The following is a 20,417-nucleotide window of genomic DNA, read 5'->3' on the forward strand; positions in this document are numbered from 1 at the left end:
TCTTGGCCAACAAGATGTGAGTTTAGAAGTTCTCTTCAGGGGAAAAAAAAACAACAAAAAAAACTGTACTAGAGTTCTTGAGGAGATCAGTCCAGCTGCTGGGATACCATCTGGATAAAAGATTGCTCTGCAAAACGCTGCAGTATGTGGAATATTTCTTCCAAGTTTTCAGACTTTGCATTGCACACTGGAAGTAAGTTTTGTGCACTGCTTTGATAGCTCAGTACAGAGTTCCTCAAATCCCCCAATTCCATAGAGAAATTGAATACCTTTTTACAAAATCTTGGTTCTGGGTTTGGCCAGCTAAAAGGGCTGTGTAGTTTTGATTAAAAACATGAGAATAAATGTAAGTCATATCCCAGGCATTCATCTGGTCTTCTAGTTTGAAATGAAGCTGAGTGATCTGTGTGGAGTTACTTGCCAGGATCTGTGTGCTTGTTAAGTTTGAATTGGCACTTGAAGCAAATCTGAAATTGTTCTCTTATGCTTTAATAATTGTACTTAGTTTCCTAATTTGGCTGGTGAGTTTATCAGAAGATAATTGAACTTTTAAAAATATAATCTGCCGGGCTGTAGGAAATACTTTAACATAAACTTCTTCTGAAACTTTGATCTGTTTTCACGCCCCCTCTCACGAAAGCAGCCTGTCTGCAGGGCTCCAACCTGTTAAGGTGCATGTTCCTAAACCAAATAGCTCTTGAGCAGAACCAGGTCACTCCCTGTGTGCAGAGGAAGCCAGCAGCTCCCTGCCAAGACAAACTCTGGCTGCATGGACTGCTCCTGGGTGCAGCCACCTGCCTGTGTGCTCTGCCTGGGTGCAAAATTCCCTTTGTAAATTATTCCAGGGAGCAAGAGAAATGGCTCTCAAGTCACTTAAGTTTTTGATGCAACTTAATTGTTACTGTAGGTCATAGTATTGTTTTCTTGTACACTGAGCAAGTAGAAATGGATTGGTGGCTTTGCATGGAGCTGTGAGCTTTGTTCTCCTGGGCAGCTCGGGTTCCTTGCGAGCCGTGGTTTCAGGTGATGTGAGCTTTTCTGCCTTCTGCTGTTGGTTTCTATCAAACAAGCATGTTTTCCCTTTTTGGTGAGATTTAAGCCAATTCCTAAAGTTCTTGTAAGCAGTTGCTGAGTTTTTGGTATAAGTGCAGTTCTCCAGTTTCAGTGATAGCATTCAGAAGTTTATGGGTCCACTGCAGGCCTGTAAACTCAGGTTTTCCAGGTCCTATATTAGCACATTAACTACTGGGCTGTTTTTCCTGCTCACCTAGCTGGCTTCCTTCCTGTTTTAAAGAGGATTTGCTGCTTTTCATGTTCTCCATTTTATGAATTTGCAAGACTTCCGTCGTTGTGGAAGCATGCACCAACAGCTTTTTTTCCACTTACTTCAGTGTTTATGGTTTACATTTGCTTCCCATTGACTTACTCAGGAGTCAGCCCAGGGAAGACCTCTGACTTTTCTCTTGGTCTGTGGTGTGGCTGGGAGGCTCCCAGCCCCAGCAAGCAATCACTGCACTAAGAGCAGTTCAAGGAGTAAGCAAAGATGAATGACTTGTCCAGGTTGAGCTTGTCTTGGGTTTTAAAGGAGAAATGCTGCCTGAAGTTCTCCTTGTGCGTGTCAGGAGGGTGCCTTTACCCACTGTGACTCTGCTGCAGAAAAGGTCTCTGGGCATTCTGCAGTGCTGCCCTCGCAGCTCTGGCCATCCCCTCCTTATAGAGATGAAGGTTTGTCCGTGACTTGTTCCACCTGCACAAGCTATTTTCTGATTTCTTGTCACTGTCAGCTCAGTAGTGTTGTCATTTTCCAGATACATGGCGTGTAATTAATGAGAATGTCATTTCCAGATTGTTTCAAAAACTAGATTGAGCGTTTGAGAAATTATTTCACTCAGTGCCTTAAGATAGCTCGTTCCTTTCTTTTCTTTCAGAAAGTTATCTTGGTTGTTTGATTTGAGGATATCTCTGGAGGGAAGCAGCTGTGCTTATATTTTTAAGGACTGCCAGCCTTGAACTCTTCATGCAGATGCAAAGCAGGTGTTCACGTGCTACCAACCGGGCATCCAGATGCACAGGGCTGTGCCCAAATTGCAGCAACCCTGGCCATGCCAGTCTCATGTCTGTGTGTGTGAGGACGGTCTCCTTGTGTTGCATGCTGCAGAGCTGCAAAGGTAGAAGGACACCTTATAAGTTGGCCCCATTGTCCACTCACTGCCTCTGGGGGCTCACCAGGCTGAGCAGAGTTGTTGGCCAGGATGTAAGTATTTTATTAGATCTATTATTTCTTTCATGGGGGCAATAAGTCTGCTTTATGTGAGACCTCGAGTGACTCTGTATGGAGCACGGAGATTGGTTTTAGCCACCTTTGCTCCCCAGGACATTGCTGTCCAAAGCACTGGATGACTGTGCCCAGGTGCGGGCTCCAGTGATGCATGGCAAGGGCATCTTCCTTGAGTTCTTACTAAGAGCTGTGTTTGGGGCTCATTTAGGAATATTCTCTGCCATTTTTCTCCTGAGCAAGCATCTCCAAGTGTCTCTACTGAGTCTTATATTGCTCTATACTTTAATTTTATTTTGCTGCTTGTAAAATGAGGGGTGAAGAGAAGGACTCCATCAGCAAATGCTGCTTTGCCTCCTTTCTGCCTCAGTGGGTTAAAGCACCATTCTCTGAGCTGATCATGCCCCCAGGCACTCCAGTAATGCTTTGCAAGGAGCTCTGCCGGGCCCCTCATGTCCTACAGGCTGGCCAAGGCTTTGCCTCCGTGTGCTAGGTGGGTTTGTGTTTCTATTTTCTATATGTTTGATTTTTATATTTTTGAAAGTAATTATTGGAAAACAATGGAGTGGTTGCTTCCAGCAATTTTCTGTGGTTCTTTTATTCCCAATAATCTGCAGATGCCTCTCGAATGGGTGACATTTGCACAAAGCTTAGCGTGTGCATGTGTCCGTGTCTCCTGTGATATACAGAGCTTTGGTGCTGCAGCTGCCATTAGTGTTAATGGGCTAAACCCCTCCACATCAAGCTGAGAATATACTCCTGCTAATTGTGTACCAGCAGTCCCCTGAGACCTCTGTGAGAATGATGCATCCGAGGAGAGGCGCTTCCAATGGTAGGATGCTTGGGGATAGATAAATAAATAAGGGGCTAAAGTTAGACACTGGGTCAGTGCCAGCATTATAACACTGGAAAATCGGCTAACAGCCGTGCCAACCTTTATCCTCTTGGTCCTGGCCTGGTCCACTGCTGCACGGTACCATCTTCTGAGCCATATATCACCACTCAGCCTCACCTTGATGATGTATGGTGCCCATAGATCCTTATAGCGGGAGTGCACTCTGATGTATTGCGCCAATACATCATGGACAGGGTTCGCCCAGGTGATGTATTATTGCCCTGAGAATGTATTACTCAAACGCTGGTATTGTTCAGGGATAAAGCCAAGCCAAGGAGTGGATTCAATTTAATTACAGCGCAAATGATAGTCCAGCGCCAGCAGCACTTTGATGCTGAGATGCTGGCACCCTGTGGAAATATGAGTTGCGACTCTGGTGCCGTTGAGTCGCATCACAGTGTGCCACGAGAGGAGGTGCCATATTTTAAGGGAATGGTCATTTTTCAGAGAAATATAGGAGGACGATTTCAAGAACTCTGTAGAGAGCGGTATGGCTGTGTGCAGGAACTCCTGAGCAGCAGAGCAGGGATGTGGTGGTGCAGGTGGGGCACTGGGACCTCTGTGGAAGGCTTTGAATCCAACCTGCTTGCAAATGCTTCTGTTGTTTCTGGTATAATGACGTGATGAGAAATTTGGAGAGATGATTCTGTAGTTTCTTTGGATTGTTTTATATAAATGCCATAGAAAATACCTGGAGAAAACAGGCCATTAAAAGCACCCCTGACTATTAAGGGTGGGAAAACTACCAAATGATGTAGTCAAAGAAAGGGCAGCTGTGTAAGGAATCCAGAACTGAGAAATCCCATGAAAAGGCACTTTAAATGTTTGTCTCTGATTTCCTCTCTTTTCCTCTTTGCTGCTCTCTTTCACACCTTGCTTTCTTGCTCGATATTTTTGGGGGAAAAACAACTATAAAACAAAACTGAAAAACCCAAAAAAGTACATCAGCTTTACATAAAATCAACTTTAACATGAAATTTTTTGCAAAATAACACCTGGCTTCCACTGGAGTGAAGAGGATCTCTATAGTCAAGATTTGGCCCAGTTTCTTCTAAAAGTTTTGAACATTATCTATCAGGTACTTGATTATTCTTTTAAAGACATGTTTATTGAGAGCCAGGAGTAGCAAGATGGCAGCAGTATTTGGCTTGTGTTCAGCGTTCTATATCTATAAATCCATGCATTTTCTAACAAAGGTAAATATAGTTTTGCAGATGAAACACTTTCAGCACAAACAGATGAAGTGACTTGCGCAAGGTCGCGTAGTGAGCTGGTGGCAGGGCTTGGAAGAGAATCCAACTGATCTGACTCACTTCTCCTCCAACATCCCTGTTGTTATTTCACTTCTATTATTATCTTATTCACGCTATTGTTTCAAATCAGACCTTGTCCTACCTTCCTGTTGTTCATGGCTCTGAGGATATAATTTTGTAGTACTCCATAATGGGGAGAAAAATGAAAAAGGCATTTTCTCTTCCTTTCTTTGCCTCCAGTTTCACTGCCAATAATTCAGAAATGCTGAATTTTCTCTAATTTTGGATGCAGAATGGAGAAGGCTTAGTGTGCTGCACAAGAAAAGTGGATGCTCCCAAGAAAGTGAATTCCTTTCAGAGCTCCTCAGATGTCCTTCCTTGCCGCAGCCATACCTGCAGGTAAAGCAACACAAATAGTTTTCTGTTAGTTGGCTGCTTAAAATACAAGAGAGAGGCAGTGTGGCTCAGGAGACCAGGAATTTATACTGATTCTTGCAGCTCTTGGACTTGCTGAATTTGGGGAAGAGCATGGAGTGATCCTGAGTGTTCATAGAATCGTAGAATAGCCTGGGTTGAAAAGGCCTCCCTGAGGGAGGGAAGATTTAGGTTGGATGTCAGGGGGAAGTTCTTTACCATGAGAGTGGTGAGGTGCTGGAATAGCTGCCCAGAGAGGCTGTGGATGCCCCGTCCGTCCCTGGAGGTGTTCAAGGCTGGATTGGATGGGCAGCCTGGGCTGGTATTAAATGTGGAGGTTGGTGGCCATGCATGTGGCAGGGGGGTTGGAGCTTCATGATCCTTGAGGTCCCTTCCAACTCTGGCCATTCTATGACTCTGTGAAAAGGACCACAGTGATCATCATCTATTTCCAACCCCCTGCTATGTGCAGGGTCACTAAACAGCAGACCATGCTGCCCAGAGCCACATCCAGCCTGGCATTGAATTCCTCCAGGGATGGGGCATCCACAACCTCCTTGGGTTCCTTCAGTGCTACTCCTCTCCATGCTCCAGAACACACACTGGTGTCCTTGTCTATGCATGACCTCAGAAGCTGGTGATCCCTTCTGTGTTGTGTTGCCTCCTCCAGTGACTTGTTCATCACCACCCTACTCCTTAGCAGAGCCTTTGGTTAACAGTCATCCCAATCACCCTGTGATAACCATTGTAAACATTTCTATAAATAGAATTTTCTCCTGTCCAAGTCATCTTGCTTACTCAGCTGTTTTATTTTTAATAGAAAGGCATGTTGATGCTAAGCAGATTTTTTTTTCAAATCTCTATTAAACATAAAAAGATGCTGTGTCTGAATAAAAAGAAAAGGTGCCCCTTAGATATTTTTAAAGCTTCCAAAAATAGTCTCAAGTCTGTGACAAAGATTATTGAGTGGGAATATTGTGGACAGCAATTCTGCAATGGAGAGAGTCACTGCTCCGTGTGCTTTTGGCTGGGGGCTGCAAGGGGGAAAACTCATAGGAGAAGGCCTCAAAAGGAATGAATTTACTGAGGGCTGCTCTTTAGATGGCAAAGCAGCAGCACTGCACAAGTAGTTCTGCTAGTGATCTCATGTCTCTTTTCCCCTCTGGGTTTGCAGCTGCCCTTTGAGGCTGGGATCTTGTTGCTGGAATTGAGTCTTTGCTGGAGATCTGCAGCCCCGCTGCGAGAGCACCGCTGTGCAGCACGGGGGTAGCGAGGCAAGGCAGTGAGTTCTCTGTCTGGAATTTCTGAGTATAAAGACCGAAGGAAAGGGACTGCTGATTTTTTGCCTTGTAAGCACAATTGATGTTTGACTTGAAAAAAAGTAAAACTTGGCTTATTGTTTCTACTGCTGTGCCCTCAGGGTCAGAGCACTGCCATATAAGCAGCTGGTGCTGCCTCCAGTGCAAGAGGGGAGGCAGAAATTTGGAGGGGAGAGAAGCACATGGGAGTGGAGCTGTCCCAACAGGGTTCCCAATGCTTTCTTTCTCTCCCATAGTGGAGGCTTTTGTTTCCTTGCTTGTGGCAAATGCCAAATCAACCGCTTGTGCGTTCATGTCTAGTGAGAGGGGAAAGGTCTCCAGAGAACCCGTGAAAATGAAGAAAGATAAACTGGTGATTATTAAATTTACAAAATATTACATTGGTGACTGCTGAACAGCTTATATGGAGAAGAAAAGAGAGCATTACAGAACAGAGGGAGCTCTTCTATTGTTTGCAGTTAGGAAAAAAAAATAGAGGCAGTAAATATTAGCCTGTGTTGATCCCGAAGTGAGTGGTTAGCTGTGCTGAAGCAGCCTGTGTTGTGCTCAGGGTTAGTGTTCATTGCAGGTGAACTGTCCATGCAAAGGATGAAAACAGGTAGTTTTCATCCTGTATGGAGACACAAGAGTTGGTTCTGCTGGGCTTCGTTGGTCCTTGTAGCAGAAAAGGAACAAAATGGGACTGAGCAGTGGATAAAGATTTGAGGCTCAGTTCTTGTTTCTCCTGTAAGTACCCTGCAACCCCTCAATAAAACCGATTTATGGCTTTCAGCCATGGTTCCTCACCTGTAAAATTGGGAAAAATACTTCCTTTGTGCCCCATTTATTTACATGGTCATCTCTTCCTATCTAACACCACACTTGGTGCAGTGGGGCCTCGTTCCTTTCTCAGCACTCTGTACGGAATTTATATTGCAGCAATCCTTGTAACTATCAGCGAAACAAAATTACTGCAGACAGGCCTGACCTGTCTGAGGTGCCGGTGCTTCAGCTCTGCTGATTGTGCTGCTGGCTGTGGTTTGGTGGCTGTCCCCTGCCCGTGGCTGTCAGCGTGTACCCACAGCTGTCAGAGTGAATGACAGGCTAACAAATGCACGGTGACTTTGTTCCTTGCTGCACTGCCCAGTGCATGGCATCACGTCGTAACACACTGTCTGGCAACTGGCAAAAGCAATGCTTTTCACCTATTGCAATGGACATAAATAGGTGTGCTCTAGAACATGAAGACCGTAGGGATTTGGGGGTCTGGTTTAATTTGTTTTATTTTTGATCCAAGAGTACGAGAATGCAAAACTTCCAAGCTGGAAGGCTTTGCTTGGAAAAAAGCTTTGTGTCTGCTTGCTCCAGGAGATATTAGTGAGGGATCAGCTGGGTTCACCAGACACCACAAGGTACCTTTGTTTATGGATGAGGCCGTGCAGTTGGGGATCAGAGGTTGTGCATAGCTGCTGTGGAGCACGCTGGGCTGCGAAAAGTCAGGCACCAGAGATTAATTTCTTGGTTTCTTAGAGCCAAGGTTTAATAGCAGACCTGGGGAGGACAGTGATTGAGCTCACAACTAGCAGAACCTATAGTTCAGGTCAAGTGAAAGGAAGGAGCTAAGGGACTCAGCATGCTGCTTGCAGGAGGAATTCTAATGGCTTCATGGTATGGGGTCTGCACAAGCCATACAGGAGCTGGTGCCCAGGCTGCCCCGTGGAGCCTGCACAGCACCAACCCCCTGCTCACTGCCCTGCTCACAGCTGGGCATGGGAAGAATAAATCTGGAAGGGAACAAGAGAAAGCAGAAAACGTTGGTGTTTTCTCAGTAGGAAGAATGTGTGTTGGAGAGGGATAACTTTTGGTCTTAACTTCTTGAGTTGCATACTTCAACAAACCATGTAGATTAGGCAGGATGAAGGCTGGGTAACCTATTCTGAATCGACGACTAATTGTGAAGCTGAGATTTAACTCAACTCTGACATTTCATGCTACTGTTCCATTACACTTCAGTTTCGAAGTTTTCAGATTGCATATTTTTTTTTTTAAGTTGTGCCCTTTATGTAACTTATTTAATTGTATCTAACTCCACTGTGATTTACTTTTTTTTCCCCTCCTTACCTTCACAAATGCTATTGTACCTGTAGATCTTAATTTATAGTATGAATTACAACAACTGGGACAAGAGAATCTGCCTTCAGCTTTCATATTTATTCTGAATAAGGCTGTATGTTGCTATAAACAAGTCATGTCTTAAGGTAAAGTATTTGTCAAATAATTTTAGACTGATCATTCTGGTGCAGGGAGCTGCCCTGTGTGCAGGATTGCTTAGTGCTAGTAGTACTGCCAGCATTAAGCACCCCAGACTGAAATCTGCTTGTAGAAAACTTGCTTTTCACTGGTGATTTGTTCTGGAGGTTTCAGAGAACAGGGACACGGGGGTGCAGTGGGCAGGACATGACCGTGATGCACACAGCTCTGCCAGGATGTGGCTCAGCCATCCAGAAAGCTGCAGTTTGACCTCAGTTCAGTAATTCCTCATTCTGTGACTTGAAGTATGCAGTGGATTTCCTATTAAAAGACCTTCCCAACTGGTTCTGCCTTAAATTCTCTACCTCGAAGTCTCCTGATGTACTTTTTTTCTCAGGAAGGTAACAGAAGCTGCACCCAATGCAAACTGAGCGGCATGGATATGCTGGTTAGGCACAGATGGGATTCCTCTGTCAAAGTACTCTTGTGTTGTCTCCATTCATTACACTCACTAGAAAAGCTACTGACATGACAGCATACTCCTGTTAGCTTTTCTGCTCTTTTAGAAGTGCTTGTTTGATTGCAATGACCTGATAATACAGTGACCAAGATCTTGGTTAGAGACTTGGACCTTCAGAGCCACTGCAGAGGAGTCTTCAATGTCTCATGCAGTTGTTATGGTCAATTCATGGTGACTTGTGTCTGCAAGTTAAGACATTATTATGAAATATGTTTTGATCTTATGCATTCTTATTATGGTATTATGTAGTGTGAGGAAAAACAAATCTTTTTCTTTGACTGCTGGTTTGATGTCCAGTTTAAATTAGCAGGATGCAAGGAGTTTCGATGCTTGTTTGGAAGCCACTTATGAAATGTTAGATTTCCTTCTGTGGAAGGAAATTCTGGAGAAAACTTCTAATCTTGTGATTCAAAGCATGAATCAGTCCCTAGATTGGATTTGTGCCTGCAGCAGTGGAAGGGGCAGACTGTCACAGGGTTGCTGCTTTTTTCTTCTCTATACAGGGGCACCCTTTATAGCTGCTATCAAAGGCAGAACAGCAGCTTCAGTAGAAACTGGTCTGCTCAATGCAAGCTCTGAGTTTGGTCGTTTTCAACAGCACGTCATCTTAAATATACACTTTTTTTTCTCTTTTTTTTAGAAGTTTTGTGTTCCAGCTGACTTCCTCCAACAGAGCTGCAAACGTGCTTGTTCATCAGAACTATGTGAAACACCTGAGTTCATTGGGACTGGAGGAAAACTGCCTCAGAGACAAAGATACACAGCTTCCCTGGATTGCTGGCTACATGCCTGATCTGAGGTCTGTGGTCGGTTACTTTGCATTGAATTTTTCACTTTTCATTTGCCTTGTATAGGTATCACCAAATGATGTATGCTTTCTGCTTTGCACTGTCTTTTTTGGGGAAAAAAACTACATAATAGCTCAGCACGCTTCATGTGCTGTTAGTCCCTGATGTGACTGACCTGAAACAACACCCAGCCTGTGCCACTTAGCTGCTGCTGGAAAGGATAATGCAGTTATGATGGTATTTAGGGAAATGATATTCTATCACAAAGGGAATTTGGTATAACCATAGTTTTACCAACACAAATGCAGAGAACAGCACTGACCTGAAAAGTCAGAGCCCTACATGTGAGTGAACCTGATCTTACTAAAGATGGAGTGAAGCAACTTTCTGATTTCACTGCTAAACTTCCACTCCTCAAACCAAAACCAAAACAGTTTAACCAGTCAGATTTCTGTTTAATGTGTAGTACTGCTGCCTCTAACCAGGGTAGCCCCTTAGATGGTGGAAATCATGGTTTCAGTAAGACCTATCATGCTCTCATTACCCTGTGCACATTCTTCCCCTCTCTCTATACCCACCTTCACAAGCAGGACCCCAAGTTAGAGATTGAACCCCTCTGTCAGAATTTCTGGCCATGTGAGCTGACACATGAAGGTGCTTTCCTGCACACTGTCCTCTAGTTGTGCCAAGTGCTGCGGCCATCAAGCAGTTGGTAAACTCTGCAGCTTGTGGACAACTTTTCTTGCCAACCATGCATTATGAAGGGCTAATTGTAAAAGCGGTGCACCTGCTGGCTCCCTTGGTGGCTGGAGCCAACAGGAAAAAAAAATAGTAATTTATTAATGATCAAGTCACAAATAGTAATGAAAACAATAGGAGCATCTGAAGGAAGCGCTGCCGGGGGCAGAGGTGCAGGTGCTCTGTGCCCTGAGCAGGCTTGTCGGCATTTTTATAAAGCTACTTTACAACCCTTATCAATTTCCTACTGCTTTCTGTGTACCCCCTGCCCCTTTGCAAATGTTTTGCCTGCACAACAGGCTCAGCATTTCTTGTTGTAGGTGATAAAATAGCTGTCACCCTGTGGAGGGAGAAAGGAGGCAAAAAAATAAAAATGTTAGGTCCAGGGAAACAAAGCAGAGGAACACATTTCGGAGCAAACAAATGAGTGCTAAGGGAGACGCTGAGTCGGCACAGGGAGAGCGATGATGGGAGCTGAGCTGAGGAATGCGAAAAGATTGGGGGTAGCAAGTGCTGGAGGGCAAGAGTGGCTCTTTTGAAAGTGAGGCAGGGCTTTCTGCATGGCCTTGGGTTTCAAAGGAGGCTGCCATACATTCAGCCATCCATGAGGAGTTTGGGATCTAGTGCATGACTCTGAAAATCCCAGCCACAGTTTAAATAACTGCACTGCATTGGCAAGGCGAGAACTTGTTTTTTAAGTAAGCAGAACAGAAGGCATATTTTACAACGCCAGTTCAGCTAACATCCTTATACCAAGTGTCTTAAGGAGTCATAAGACATGGTCATGCTGTGCCTCAAAATACAGTTTCTTGGAATACTGGGATAGCTCAACTCATGTGCATGAATGAATGAATGTTTTCACCACTGTGGCACAGCACTGCGGAGCATGTGAAACCTGGCAGCTGAGCACAGAAGGACCAAAGAGGTCCTTAGGGCATGGCCATGATCCTCTCATCATGCCCAAGAGGTAACATTGCATGTATCATCCTAATGTTTGCCTCCCAGCGCTGATGGTCAGACATGTTTAACTTGTAGCACCCCACCCTCAGAATCATAGAATGGCTCATTGGGTTGGAAGGGACCTCAAGGATCATCAAGCTCCGACCCCCCTGGTGCAGGCAGGGTCACCAACCTCCATATCAGAAGCCATGTTGAAGCTGATAGAAGGCAATGCTGTGGACATCAATGAGCCCAGCGTTGTTCTGTGAGCTGTAGGTAGGGTCTGCAGTGCTCTTTAGGGGTACATCTGCTAATGTAATATAGCAGTTTAATTCAGCTTGCAACAAAATAAAGCTGAACTAAGTAGAAAACTCTAGCGTTGCCATGGCTTAATTGTTCATACTTGAGCCTTTACCATGCAATTTGGAAACTTTTTAGGCCATGGGAACTTACTTGCATGTACTTAAGCCCATGAACTGCCTTAGTCTGTGAGTCTAGCACTTCTCACTTCTCACTTCTCAAAATGCTGCAAGTGCAGATTTCTCAGGGGAAAGGAATCGGAGGTCAGCCTGAACCCACACCCAATCCATGTGGCTCCTGTGCCCTGCATTCAGTGCTTCAATGCGGTCAGTGAGCTGGTGAGCACACAGTCAGTGCTCTTTCAGGTACTGCAAATCTATGCCCGTTTTCTCTTTTCCCTTTTCTTATTCTCTCCTTCCTATCACATACCTCCAAATCACAAACCCTCACACAAATGCTAGAAGCTTCTGAGACTGTTGTAAGCATGCAGTTATCTGCATTATGGACAAAGCTTCAATTTTAAGAGATTTTTTTATTTTTAAATCCACAGGATCTAGGAATCTTTTCCTGAAATTAACACAAATTCAGGAGGTGCATGCTTTAAGAACGGTGCCTATTCCTGTGAAAGCAGAGGTAAGAACCAGCAGTTTGCAATGCTAATTACTGCCCAGTGATTTGAGGGGACCTGCACAATGTGCTAACATGCCTATGATGACATGCAGCATGATACATGGGAAAAGGTGAAGGCAAGGCTCATATATCCCCATAACACTGAAAGCATATTTCCCTCTCTAATAACTTACAAACAGTCACCGTTTGCTGTCTGCAAAATTAACCTCTCATCTCCTCCAGCCTGCTGATCTGGTGCATAGATATAGGATTTTAAGCTTCTCTACTGAAAAATGTCCCTGCAAAGCTGTCCATCAGAACTCCCGCTGCTTTCCAGAGAGTATTATTAATAAGTTCTTCCTATCAGAAATGGGACCCTTTTAGAGCTCAGATAAGGTTTTTTTCCCTGTTAACCAGCTGGGCTGCTTGGCTGTGGACAAATGCCATGATGAATGATGGGTCAAGGATGGAGCAGGCTGATTTCTCTCCGAGCCTGACCTTGTCTCTGGTGTGACATCTGAAATGACAGGTGCATTAAAAAGTTATTTATGTAGGGGAGTTGCGATGCATTGTACCCTTTGCAAGGTAGCACCCAGTTTTGCAAGAGTGTTAGAATAAAGGCTGCTGTCTGTGCCTCTTGTACTGCTGGCTTTCTGTTAGCAGCTGCTGTGAAAGCAAGAGGAGAATTGTTGAGCATTTTTTAGTGCACAGAAGATGCTCTGGGAACTGAAAAGCAAAAAAGGAAGCAGGATCCCAGAGCAGCAGCAGACAGCTTCCCAGCAAATCACCTGTGTGTCTGCAGATTGCCTGCCTGGAACAGCAGTAACCAGCTCTGGAAATTCACCTGAAGGGTTCTGGGCTGTTGAAGGCCCAATGTTGTGGATAAAATGCAGCACTGAGGATTAAATGATTTCTACTGTTCAGCTCTTTATAGCCTCAGTGCACTTGTAAGACTTTCTCTGTTGAGATTCTTTGTGAGTAGTTGTGCTGTGGCTCACTTCTGTCTTTACTGTTGCTGAAATTAAAGGGGCACTTCTGCCTTTGTCCTTCTTCCTGTGGGACACATAAGTGGAACTGTAGCCACTTATCACTTCATTTTGGAAGATGAATTGTTGCTGAATGGCAAGAGACCACAGCCTAAATCTCCAAAAAAATGTATGCAAACCCTATCAGGTTTCTAATGTCATCTGCCTGGCATTTTGCTGCAAGTAGGAAAGCTGCTTGTGTTTTGAAATCCAGAACTTCCTCTGGACAAATAACCTGGCCTTTACACACCTGCTGGTGCATGACCAAATGAGGATGCAACGTCCTATGGCACAGATTCAGTTGTAGAGCAGGGTTCATGGAAGAGTCCATGTGCAATGATTTCTGCATTCTTCTGGAGTACTGACAGAGCTCAGATTAGTGAAGACCACAGAAAAGCTGAAAAGATGTTGTAGTAACACATCAGTATCCTGTTAACTTCAACAGAATTACAGGATTTGATATCAGCTCTGATTATACCTCTTCCTTCCTTGCTATTTCTCCACCCCTCCAAAACACCCCCTGAAACAATTGCAGGAGAAATTGTAAAATGCATGTAATAGTTTATTTTGCATGATGGGACTGCTAAAAGAGCTGGATGTTGGTGTGCATCCAACTCACATTAACTTTACTTTTGGGCTGCAGCCATACTCGAGTGACTTTGCAAGTTCTTTTCTGACTGTTCAATTAAAGTTGATGCGTGTAGTAAATCTGCAGTATCCATACAGTATTTGATATCTCTATTTTGCATCAGGATTCTAGTGGTCGGGTCTGGGATGTGGATGAAGCTTGCCTGAAGGCAGCATCTGCAAGCTGTTTTTTTTTTTTTTCATCAGAAAAATGAATGATCTGATATAATGAATGATTTTGTATAATATCAAAGAAAGAGAGTATCAGCTGTGCACTTCATATACAGTATTGATTGCAAGCACACTCATTAATTTGTGTGGTACAGGAAATTCCAGCCAAGGTTAGGAGAGCTTTGCTCGGTAGTGGAGCTGTGACTCCTATTGCCTTCAAAGAGGTTTGGATCAGGTTGCAAACAGCCAAAATTCATTCTTCAGTTATTTAGCTATGGAAGTGTGTTGTGACAGACTACCTGGTGTAAAAGCAAGGAAAAATGGAAATGTCCTGTCCCTGTTTGAGCCTGCTGAAAGGTTTGGTCTGTACAGTTTGGGTGTTCTGGGTGAATGTAGGATGCACGGTGGACCTCTGTTCTCACTGTAGCACAACAAAGAGAGGAGCTGGGGAGGGGAGGGAGAAGGTATGTTTTCCACCACGGCCTGTTTAAAACATTATGAGCTACCTCTCTTCCATCATGAGTCATGGTTTAAAGCTACTGCCCAGGGGCATAAAAATCAACTCCTAACAACTTCCAGTGGGACCACTATTCCATCAGTGCTCCCATCAAATGTTGACTCCATGATTAATATTCACCCTCTTTCTTCGTTAATCATCAGTCTTCATTCATTTCTTTGTAACTTCCCGCTGACAGGGGCAGTGTTCATAGAGCAGCTGGTAGGGAAAACAGAACGAGCTGAACTGCTGTACGCAAGCTGCGAAGGGAAAAAGCCACAACAGTGCACTGTGTCAGCTCAAAATGATTCCTACGGATGCAGCTTTTTTTTCTCCTTGCCCTATATGCTAAATTTTCAGTAGACTTTGTGAGACGGACCTTCAAACAATCCATGGTTACTATGGTACTGCCTTACCTTGAGTGCCATAGCACTTGGTAATTTAGAGCAGGAGCTCCACTGATGAAGAATAAAGTGTCAGAATTTGGCTCATCAAATGAAATCTGTGTACAATCCTAAGATAGCCAGTTTTGCAATTAATGCTTGCACTGTGATTTGCCAACAGGAAACCCACTCCCAGCTTTTCCATAACCCTCCTGAAGACCTTCTTTATGAGATCAAATGTCTTCCCCATTGCCCAGCCTATGAGCTGAGAAAAGCTGCTGCTTTTTCTCTCATTCTGTCTCTTTGGGCAGCTAATATTGCCCTTCTGCAGCACAAGGATCCTGCACTGTTGTCCAAGATGCTGTATTAATGCATGCATGAGTGCTGGGATGGATATGTACTCCTGAAATAGGTGATGTGTGTTGGTCCACTGCATAGCTGCAGCATTCATTGACTGGCAGTGAGAGCAAGTGTCTATGTACTTCCAAACATGGCAGCATCTACTGCAGCATTTTTGGGAATAATAAGTGGAAGGGAGAAGTAACTTCCTTGGCTGTGCAGAATAGTATTGCCTTGGTGCAGAGCTTGTACCCCTTTGCCTGTTTTTGTCTGACTTTTCTGGGATGAGTCTTTACCTTTGAAGATAAAGACCATGAGAAATAAAAACGTGCTCACTGTAAACTGCATCTTTTGCAATGTGAACATAGAAATAATAGAATGTGGTAGAGATCTGATGAAGAAGCACCTCAGCAATTGAAAGCCTCCTGGGCATCCATCTTCAGTCAGGCAATCTGGTCCTGCTTGATCTTTTATCATCCTGATGAATCCTTTTTTCTTTTCTTCATCTTTGCCCCAGTTTCTCAAGCAGAAGATTCAGTTAGGGTCATGGATTCAGGAAGGTTTAAAACAAAATGAGGGACTGGCAGTGTAGGGCTGAGTAAGAGTCCTCTGCAACATTTGCTGCTTCAGTCAAAATGAAGCAAATTGCAGAAAGAATTTCAAACTGCAGTTCCCAACTGATTCTGGCTCTGATGCTTTAAAATATTTTAAATTATAAAATTTGCTCTGCAACAAAAATGTTTGCATATCTCTAAACCAAAATTGCATCGTATCTCCAGAGCGTGTTCTTTTTTGCTCTTCTAGAGAGATTTCTGCAAAACAGCAAGAGACTCCACTAGAAGGGCTTACAAGCTTTCTCTCTTCATTTTCCAGATATTTTTCCCTTCAACTGAAATAACATTGTCAGGTGTTACTTCATTTTTCTGCCCCATTTTACACTTTGTTCTTTCATCAATATCTTTTCAAAACTTCCTGTACATTTCAAAACCTCATTTGGCATTGAGAGAAATGGAGCAGTAAAAAAAAAAATCCTTCTAGATAAGGGGAAACAGGGCAAGAGCCAAGAGCCAGGACAACAGTCACTTTACTGCACTCAGTGAAGGGAAAGAAGAGGGTCATTGAATCATACAATGGCTTGGGTTGGAAGGGACCTCAAGGACTACCAAACTCCAGTGCCCCCCACCACAGGCAGGGCCACCAACCTCCACATTTAATACCAGCCCAGGCTGCCCAGGGCCCCATCCAATCTGGCCTTGAACTCCTCCAGGGATGGACAGGGCATCCACAGCCTCTCTGGGCAGCTGTTCCAGCACCTCACCACTCTCTGTAAAGAACTTCCCCCTGACGTCCAACCTCAATCTTCCCTCCCTCAACTTAAAACCATTCCCCCTTGTCCTGCTGTTATCTACCCTTGTAAAGAGTTGAATCCCCTCCTGTTTGTGAGATATGAACCATATTCAGCATTCACAAAATAATAAAAAAAAATTAAAACCAGTGCCAGAATTTTTATACTATTAATTGAAATTGAGGGGTCCAATGATAATTAAATTTGACATTATTCCTTTAATTACTACAATTTTGGATCACATTTAATATTATTTTTGGACAAGAAACAACAGTGGGAGCCTAGAGGGATATTTTATATTATTAATTGAAAGCATTGTAAATTCAGTTTGGATGTGTGTTTTAGTTTTTGTGAAAATAGAAGTTCTGTATTTTTTCTGCTTTTTAACCAATTCCAGCCTAAATGTCAGGATCAGAAGATCGTTGTCTGACAGCGTTCGGTTTCATGGCAGTTTGGTGTCTGAACATTTCCTGTTTTCAGGTCTCAACAAGACAATTGCTCTGATATCACAGAAAGCAGACTTTTACTCCTTTTTATTTACTGATACAGGAGATGGAGTAAAAGGACATACTGTCGCTGTGAGTACGTACACAGTCTGATCACACACCAACATGGTGTCTAATTAATGTACTGTTCTTGCTGAATTAGTGTGAAGAGCTGCAAAAGCCTGCTAGGAACATGTGAGTGGCTGCAAGGGGGTATTTTCACTTTTTTACACAAAATTGGACCTATATTTTGAAGGTGTTTTCCAAAATGTAGATTGCTAAGGGGATACAGGAGCTATTAAGTATCCCTCTCACCTGTAGGAGATAAGCAAAGTTCACCCCATTGTTATAGAGGCAGAAAATGATCATTAGATAATTTGGGCAATCCAGCACCATTGGACTCATTATTGAAAGATTTTGTTCCTTTGTCATAGTTTTGGTTTAGTTCTGTTTTGTTCTTGGCACCCCAGCTTTTGAAAGCCACCTGGGTAATAACTTCCTAAATGTACACCCATCTTAGTCAAGGAATCTGATCTTGTTCTCACATTTATGATTCTGATGAATTCTTCTTTCTTTCCTTCCTCTTGCCTCAAGTTCCCCATGTAGAAAACCATCAGGGCTCCATCTCCACTGTACAGAGCAACTAAAAGACTTAAAAGGGGAAATGTTTGAAGGTACTGACGCAATCTTATGAAACAATGCTTCACCTTCTGACACATTGCAATCCTGTAGTGTCTTTTCAAACAGCTTCAGCTCTTTCACCTTCCAGTGATGTTTGTTATGGTTTTGCATTGTGCAAGTGACTGGAACACCATGGACGAAGATAATTCCATTTACTTGTGTGAGGGGTCCAATAATTAAGTTTGGGTATTATTCCTTTAATTACTACAATTTTAGATCACGGTTAGTATTATTTTTGGATAAGAAATAATAGTGGGAACCTAGAAGGAAATTTTCATTGCCCGTCCTCTGCTATTACCCCAGAGATTGCTTTCTGGAGCACTAACAACATGAGGAGGAAAGGTCTTCAAAGCACAGTCTGCCCACTCGCTCAACTCCAAACTGCAGCAGCCACTGCTGAAATAAAACAAACATCTGCCATTGTCAGCCATGCTGTGGGAAGAGCTGCCATCAACTGAAGAGGCCATGCACAAGTGGCTGGAGTGGAGGCTGCCCTTTGTTGGCCCAATCCCAGACCCTTTCTTGGAAAAGAACCGGTCCTGGTCTGGAAGTGCAGCACCAGAGTCAATCTGCTGCCATGCAGCAGGTACATGGGACACATCATGTAGGGCTTCTGACCTCTCAAAGTGTGCAGGGTGAATATGTAAGTGATTTCATTTAGATCTCCTGCTTTAATGAGCGATTTGGTGGAGACCAAAATCTCTCCAATGCCTCTGCTTAAATGCCCAATGAAAAGAAATCTGTAGTTTAGAGCAAATTTAGGACACAGAAATGGACTGTGGGGTTCTGTTGCACTCTATGCATGCAGTGCCATCTCAGTGACTGCCTTGGAAATGGCAGCATGCCCCTTGTCCTGCCAAGGATGGCGATGGTGCTGCGGGGCACGGCTTGTACCCCAGCCCTGTGTGCCCCCCGAGGGTCAGACACATGTACTGGGTCACTAAGGAGGAAATATGTTTAAGTCAAGATGATAAGTAGTAATGATTTTGGTTGAGTGTTTATTTTTTGAGAACTGGGCTGTTCCCAGGAAGGGAAAAAAATTATCCTGTAAATATTTCCCTATCACCAAGAACTGTGAATACAGAGAACAGTACATCAGTGCTCATCAGCAAGGGCAAGACCTTTATGTCAGGGTTCATCTGTGGAACAAATGTGCAGCGGTGTCCTCCCTGGGGCTGTGAATATCCCCACTGAGCTGGTGCAGGAAGGACTGCTGCCTGGAGAGCTGGGAAACATGGGTTAGCATAAATAGAGCCAACCCCTTCCTTCCTCCTCGCCAGTCACATTTTTTTAGAAAATCTAAACGGTGCTTGAGCATCCCCACAGCAGAGGCAGTAGAGCTGTTCACTGGGCTCCTTTCATGGTGCTCCTTTTCTTCATGTGAGGCAGCAGGAGGTTTGTCGCTGCTGCAGATGCCACAGCTGTGCTTTCTGGAGAAGAACCACCAATATACAGAAACCAAGTGATGGGAATCCTTCCCATGGTGCTCCCACCTACCCAAGCTCACAGTGCTCTGGCAGGGCCTGGGACAAACCCGTCTGCACCAGCCATGTGTCTGCTAGCTTCCTGAGGAACAATGTGTCCCATGCATGCAGTACTATGCAGAACGTGCAGCTTGAAGATATGGTGGCAATGTGGTTCTCCTCCATCTCTCTATGGGCAGATCATAAGACCTCGATTTTATTTTCCTGCTAAGCTGGTCTACCCCAGGTTGCTGTGGAACTGTGAATCTCTTGCATTTATCAGCATTAAACAGAAGCAATAAGCTCCTAGTGGTGCCGTGAAAAGCTTTTCTTTCCTGGGTAGTAAATCTGCAGTAACTCTCTTACAGTTTTATTGAGGGTTATCAAGTGTTTATTCAAAAGGCATTTCCGTGAATTCAACACTCTTCTAATTGGGCAGTGACTGGTAACGTCCTCTCCAGACAGACTATTATCACTGTGGTAGAATTCTTTGTGTTTAGGCAGTAGATTGTCCATGTTGCTAACTTGCTGGGTGGAGAGGAAGCAGGGCCCTGTCAGCATGTGGTTTCTTCCGTATGGAGTCCAACTATGGAAGAAGAATCTGGGCTCAGCATGGAAATTGTCAATAATCAGAGTGGTTTGGAATGAAATCCCTTTGTAGGGACGTTTGGAAATGTGGAGAGGGAAGTGGGAGAGGGGTAAGCTTGGAGGTTGGCTTGGTTTAGTAGGGGAAAAGTGTTGGGCTTTTTTCCTCCTGGTTCTTGTGATGAAGAAATCAGAAATGAGGTGGACAAAAATATGGGATGGAAGAAGAGTATCCCAAATCTGCCACATAACAGAAAATTCTGTTGGTCCCAATAAGTACAGGCTCACATTTGGGTGAGGTGTGACCTATACATGGCCGAGCCCCCTGCAATGTCTGTGGGCTCTCACATCTTCCCCGGCCATTGGAACTTTCCCGCAGCACAGGATGGGAGAAGAAGGGAGGTACAGCCATGCTGATCCGTGTGCACCTGCACAGCTGGGACTGCTCATTGTGTCTTCATCCTGCAGCTACACATCATGCTCAGGGGATCACATCCAGCCCCAAATTGCAGAACTGGCACCTTGGGAAGTGCTCAGC

Source organism: Meleagris gallopavo, chromosome 22 (genome assembly GCF_000146605.3).
Source record: "Meleagris gallopavo isolate NT-WF06-2002-E0010 breed Aviagen turkey brand Nicholas breeding stock chromosome 22, Turkey_5.1, whole genome shotgun sequence".
NCBI classification, from domain to species: Eukaryota; Metazoa; Chordata; class Aves; order Galliformes; family Phasianidae; genus Meleagris; species Meleagris gallopavo.